The sequence below is a fragment of the Chelonia mydas genome, chromosome 6, assembly GCF_015237465.2.
Source record: "Chelonia mydas isolate rCheMyd1 chromosome 6, rCheMyd1.pri.v2, whole genome shotgun sequence".
In the NCBI taxonomy this organism is placed as follows: Eukaryota; Metazoa; Chordata; order Testudines; family Cheloniidae; genus Chelonia; species Chelonia mydas.
The window spans coordinates 23,927,524-23,933,920 of NC_051246.2; the positions used below are offsets into that span (position 1 = coordinate 23,927,524).

Below are 6,397 nucleotides of genomic sequence, written 5' to 3' on the forward strand. Positions count from 1 at the left end.
AACCTTCAACATGGCACAAGGTACCAAAAATACATGCATCAAACACTTCTAAAGTCATCTGCCTATCTTATTCCCAGTTCTTATGGCAAGCATTCTGCTTGTTACCCTAAAGCACTTCACTGAGATTGTTAATGAGCTCTTACAAGCAATTTACTCTAGGCTTTCTGGTTTCTATTAGGTGAAACGAACAGCAACAAAACACACACATTTTCTATGACTGTTCGTTTCATGCAAACTGCAGTTATGAAGCTGCAGTTTAGCTTCCAGCCCCTGGTCTGACCCACTATGGCCATTTTTAGGTTCCTAATTCTTGCAAGTAGCTTCTACAGAGTGCATTTCTTCAGGATTCAGCATGTTATATACTGCAAGGTGGAGGAGACTACCGGAAAATGCACCTGCTGGCCCCACGGTCTCTCCAGGTGAGTTACAAATGATCCATTTATTGCTCCTGGGTGTACAAACCACAGAAGGGGTGATTTGTTTAAGCCATGGAGTGAAGATCACTTGATTAATGAAGATCAGAGTGAAGATAAGGAAAGCACAGTCATAATTTTCCTCCTTATGATGAAAGTAGATAATTGCCTACCATGGTAAACAGAGACAAAACAGATTCTACCTTGCTTTATGATTTTTTCCCCACTGGTTCTTGCTCTGTCCTGGAGGGCTCTGGGAGATTTTCTTAGTGGTTTATGGATGAGCAAGTTTCTCTCCCAATGGAATCCCCTTACAGCAGCGCTTTTTAAAAAGTATTATATAAGCTCCTACTTGCACTTATGTAAAAGTAACAGACCCTCTTTTAACTTTTTGATATTCTTTTATTCCTAACACACTAGCTTCTCTCTTCATTGATATTCAGGTCTAAACGCACCTAATACACACCATGTGATTTGCAAGTGGCGTGTGCATTACAAACACACAAGGGTGCTTGCATTTCCTAGCACTAATGGGTAAACTCTATTGGTCTACCAGCCTCCTTTGCAAGGCTTTGAAATCAAAGCAGAATAAATATAAAATATCTGAAGGATCTTTCTGCTAAACAGGCTTCATTTCAGCACCCTCCACTACTACTACAAGACACTCACTTCTCCGTCTGTACACCAACGGCTTTTAAGCCCTTGCTTTAATTTAGCCCTGAACGTTCCTGTTGTAAATGTGAATTCCAGGTTATAGTATCTGTTTCTTAACAATTGCTAAGTTTTTATATTCTACAAACCCCTGCCCGCCCCAGGCAAATGACACACAAGCACACACCATTTAACTGGGGGCTGTATTTTCTCAGCAGAATTGTCTTTCAGAGTGACTATAACCCACCTACATCAAAGGTTTTTATGCTTCAAAGCTGAGAGGTTCTTCTCAGAGCTATTGGAAGAGGACAGTAAGGTGAACATTTCAGCTTGTTCTAGTACAGACAGACACCTCCGAACACCATACTTCTTCAGCACAGCTAGTCCACTCCACTTTCCTACTCAAGCCAATGGACAGTCCACTACTGCCGGGGCAGTGAAAGCAGAGGCAAAAAACCCAGAGGCTTTAATATTATGTAGCAGAGATACTGAAAGGAAGGGATTTTCATTTTCAGTTGTTGGGCCAGCCTATCATGTCTCACAGCTGGATCTACTTAAGCTTTCATCATCCCAGGGTCATGAATGTAATAATGAATGTATACACAGTGATATTGTAGTATTTATTGAGAACTGTAGGTGACAACAGGCTAGTCTGATCACAGCACTAGACTCTTACCATAGAAGCATTTTTTTTTTTTTTTTTTTTTAAAAACCAGCAACACACCATTCTCCATGGTGAATAGACAAGGGGGGGCGGGGGGGGAGGAGTTTGTTGCTTCAAACTCCCCACTTATCTTATTGGAGCTGCACAGGATGTGATACCAGTACAAGAATATTGTAAATTTGGGGGGAAATATGGTTCTCAGGTATGGTATTGTCACACTTCGGTATCATAGGTAGAAATGCAGCTACCACCTAAGAGGAATTTGAAATCAACATGTCTGCAAAGATGATCTCATACCCAGCAAGTATCAGCCTAGGGAGTCCACATTTTGACATTATAAAGCCTCCTCATGGCCAGTCCAAGGGTCTCCTTTTCAGCAGAATGCATGTTATAGACTATGTACACACATGAAATAAGGAACTGTCCCATTGTATAGCTGTAAGTTTCAGTGCAGACTTATTAAGTGGAGGCTTCCAGGGCTGGCTCTACTGTTTTTTGCTGTCCTGAGCAGCGTGCCGAATTCCCGCCACCGCCGTGGAAACGCCCTAACGGCGCATGGACGGCTGCCCCTTGCAGATTGACTCCCCAAGCACCTGCTTGGAACGCTGGTGCCTGGAGCCAGCCCTGGGGGCTTCCATACCATAGCCAAGTTTTGTCCTAGTTTGAACTGAGAAAGGTGCAAAAGCACCAGGCCTGGTCTACACTAGTGGTTTTCAAGTTTCCCTACTGCTGCGTCCCACCAGTGCAGCTCTGAGAGTAGAATCACTTGTGTAGCTAAGCCACTGACTGGTGGTAATATAAATAGCGATCAGAGTAGATGGCCTCAGAAACTGACATCCTCTGTTTGTCTGCAGAATTGTTGCATCACAGATATCTACAATACAAGAGTCCCCTGCTCTATCCTTCCACTGACCAGCCTCTTAACTGCCCTAGGAGAAGGTAGTTAATTCTCTGTGGCCCAGTCAGTTCTCAGCCTCTCTATTGAGCAAGCCAGCTTTGGGAGGGAGGTTATGAGCATTTGCAGATTCTTGATAGGGTATTTGGGGGTAGGGGAAACCACAAACACCCTGATCCTATTTTTAACATCACAAGAGAGCCAGGCAGCTATTGTGTAGATGCAGCCACCAGCAGCTGCCAAAGCTGCTCTCCTCCCTTCCAGGTTATTTGGGCTAAGAGGACACAGCTGTGTTTCTGACCCAGCCAGCTGGACTTAGTTACCCTGATCAGAGGACAGAAGAGTTGACTTCCTCTCAGGAGAGCAAACATGCCCACTTCAGGATGTGAGGGGAAAATGCTTAGCAAGAATATGCTGCTCAGGAAGGTACAGACTTACACTTTCTCTTTTAAAGCAGTTTCTTGCTTTATCTGATTTGTAGCTGTATGAGAAAGACCTGACTTCAAACTTTCTTGTGTTACTAATTACGTACAAACAAACCTGAGCCTTTTTGGCCACTAAAAGAACATCTCTTTTTTTTTTCAATGGGATGAAATGCTAGGTTTCCCCCAAGGTATGGCTGGAATGAAATGGAGAGCACCAAATCATTTCATAGAGGCCACTAAACAGCTATCGGTAAACAGTATCTGGTTGCTACTAACCTGGCTTGGAGTCATGAAGTCATCTAGAAGTAAAACAGCCCCACACCTCACCCTAAGAGCAAACTCTGTAGCTAGTGAGTTTCCATAATGGAGCAAAACTGAAAGAACTTTATACCAAACACAATTTGCTTGGTCACTTCCTCTGTCCTCTTTACTGTTGCTGTTTAATGCAACCACAAATATCTGAAACTTCCCTCTCATTGCCTTTGCTTTCCGCATGACGCAAGCAATGAAGTGCTGATTCTGCATTTGTGACATCACATTCTGTTGCTAGAGAAATGAATGGAGTCACTTGAGTTTTTATCAGTAAGACTTCACTGCAGGATCAAATCAGGAGAGAAAACTGGCTTGGAAAGGAGCAGAGCCTTCATTTAAAACACAGCCAGCTGCAAGAAACTGCAAAGGTGCTAAGAAAAACTGGAAGGTGAAACTGGTTTATGCTTTACTTCTAAACAGATTTAAGAGAGTCTTTAAAATGACTCACCAGGGCAATACCAAGCATAGTTTATTCTGTTAACACACCCTTGGCAGCAGGAGTTCAATTAGTCATTGACTGGGTACCAAGATGTCACTGGCTGGCTGAAGAGTTTCTCCAACTAACATGATTTAAACAAAACCCCAAGTCACTAGCTTTTTGGAAGGAATGGGTGAGGTGGAGGGAAGCAGGGTCTCATTTTCAAAGATGTGCTATTGCATTTGCAGTCTTCCCAGGAAGACTTTATAGCTGTTTCCTGTCACAGAAGCCCTAGCTCACGTCATAATGTATACACTTCACTGGGTCCTTGTAGCAGAATGGCCCAGAAGCATTAAGTCTTTCAATGCTCTGCCACTGAGAGGTTGCTAATTTAAAAAAAACAAACTAACAAAAACACACAGTGTCTGAAAGGCACACGTATCAAGGGGAACTCATTAAACATAGTACAATCAATGAACTTATTTTAAGAAAAGGTACTGTGCTCCCTCTCAGCTTGAGTTTTAAAGGAAAGAAACAAATTGCAAGCAAACTTTTCTGAAGATTTCACAATAGTTCAGGTCGGTGAATTTGTCAGGGGCTGCTGCTGGGATGTGAACAGCTCTCTCCTACCATGTTGATGGAAGCTAGGTGCAGTCCCCAGGATCAAGTAATGCCTCTTCATGGGGCAGGATGATGGCGTGTATACAGTGATGTCCGAAAAGCAGGTTAGCCGCTGTCACACGCACAGTGGAGTCTTTAACAGCACAATGTGCGTTAGTCAGTGGCTCACCAGCTTCTGGAGGATTAACCCAATGCAGACGGATGCATGCTTCCAAGAAGCCAGCAACAACCTCCCACCCCAGCACACTGACCTGAAACACAGAAGAAACAAATCAGATCAACAGCCAGGAAGAGACAAGCTACCCTTATGCATTGAGACGTGAGAGTACTTTATTTATGACCTTCCCTAGCCTAGGTATAAGACATGCAATCTAGTCAGTCCTTAGAAAGCTTTCATGCAGTGCTTGAGTCAGTCACAACTTGCAATAGGGCTGGTGGTTTGATTAATTTCCTTTTGAGTGTGTCAGTAACAGCTCACAGTTCCCTGTCAGGTTAACTCTGAACTGGTTCCTTTCTCTCTCTAGCTATTTAACACGTATCTTGTAACTTCAGCTCGAAGCTCCAGTGCCAATCAGGACCCCCACTGTATGACACATACCAAGCTGTGGTCCTTGCCCCAGAGTTTACAAGCCAATAAAAAAAATTTAAATGATGTAAAATACCCTACTATATCAGGTCCACCCAGAGTAGTATCCTGTTGTCAACAGGGGACAGTACAAGTCTTCAGAGGATGACACAATGCTGTCAGCAGTTATCACAGCAAAATCCACCTTAAGCACCCCCTTGTCTAAATTGAACACTTTAATCTCCAAGGTTTCCTATGCATTTTTTTTTTTTAAAAAACCTTTAAAAACACCAACGGCTCAGATACACTTTTGCTGATTATTTGCCAGGTCTCACTAAATTATGAACTTTTTTCTTTTTGAAAGCCAAGTTTGGCATTTTGTTTAAATTGATGATTTTCTTTTGGAATGGATGGGGGGGGGGGGGGGAGGGAAGAAGGGAGTGTAAGGTGCCGCTTATTTGAGCCGCAATGACACTGGCACTTCGACGCTTGACATTAGGTTTCGAAGAGCCTCACCCCTAACATTCCCATTGCAAAACTGAAAGCGCATCTGACTCTGCCCGGGGAATTTGGAGAGAGACACAGTACGGGGGGGGGCGGAGGGGGGACTTTGCACACACGGTCCATGGTTTGGGACAGGGGATTGCAAAGCCATGATGAGACCCATGGCCGGTGCCCGGGTGGAGGAAGGGGAGAGCTGGCACTGGGGAAGAGTCCTGCACAGCCGGGCAGGAGGAGGGGGCTGGGTTTGTCAGAGAAGCCCGGATTTCTAGCTCTTTGCTCCCTTCTCCGGCAGGGCACGTTTCCCGCTGGGAGGGAAGCCAGGAGTTACCGCCTCTGGTTACACCTCTGGGGGAGGGGGGAAATGGGTGCACCCCCAAATAACCCCGCACCCCAGCCCTGTCCGTACCCCCATTTCCCAGCCCCTCGCTCACCTCAACTTCGGAGGCGCTGGCAGCTCCTGTCTCTGCCTCCCCCCGGGGCTCGTCCCGTCCGCGGCGCTGCCCCGGGACGCTGCCCCGCTCGGCGCCCCCTGGCCTCGGGCACCCCGCGTCCTGCCCAGCCAGCCCCGGCAGGAGCCGCCTGCAACTTCTCTCCCTCGCCCTGCCCATGCCGCTGCCGTGCAACCCGCCTTCTCCCTCTTTCCCCCGCTCAACCCGCTTCATGCAAATCACCCATTGTGACGCGCTGCCCCCGCCTGCCAATGGGGAGTGCGCCCGGAAGCCCGGGGGCCCCGCCCCCCGCCGCGCCCTCCAATCAGCGGGCGTCCCCGCTGTACAACGGGCTCGGCCCGTCCTCCTTTCCCCTCCCCTGCCAGTTACAGCGCGGGGTGCGGGCGCGTTCGGTTCTGCACGTCCTTATTTTAGGGCGGAACCATTTGTACCTGTGGAACCGTCTCTCACGTCCCCGCCCGCATCCGACCCCGAGCTGCC

The 6,397-nt window shown here is 46.7% G+C and overlaps 1 long non-coding RNA gene across 1 annotated transcript; it reads right to left on the reverse strand.

Annotated features, from left to right (window-relative positions):
- Positions 1–736: 736 nt before the first annotated feature.
- Positions 737–6,106, reverse strand: LOC119566392. Its single transcript, XR_005225415.2, has 2 exons — positions 5,900–6,106; positions 737–4,650 (listed from the first exon to the last, which is right to left on the reverse strand). It is a non-coding gene; the product is annotated as an uncharacterized LOC119566392 (long non-coding RNA).
- Positions 6,107–6,397: the final 291 nt, after the last annotated feature.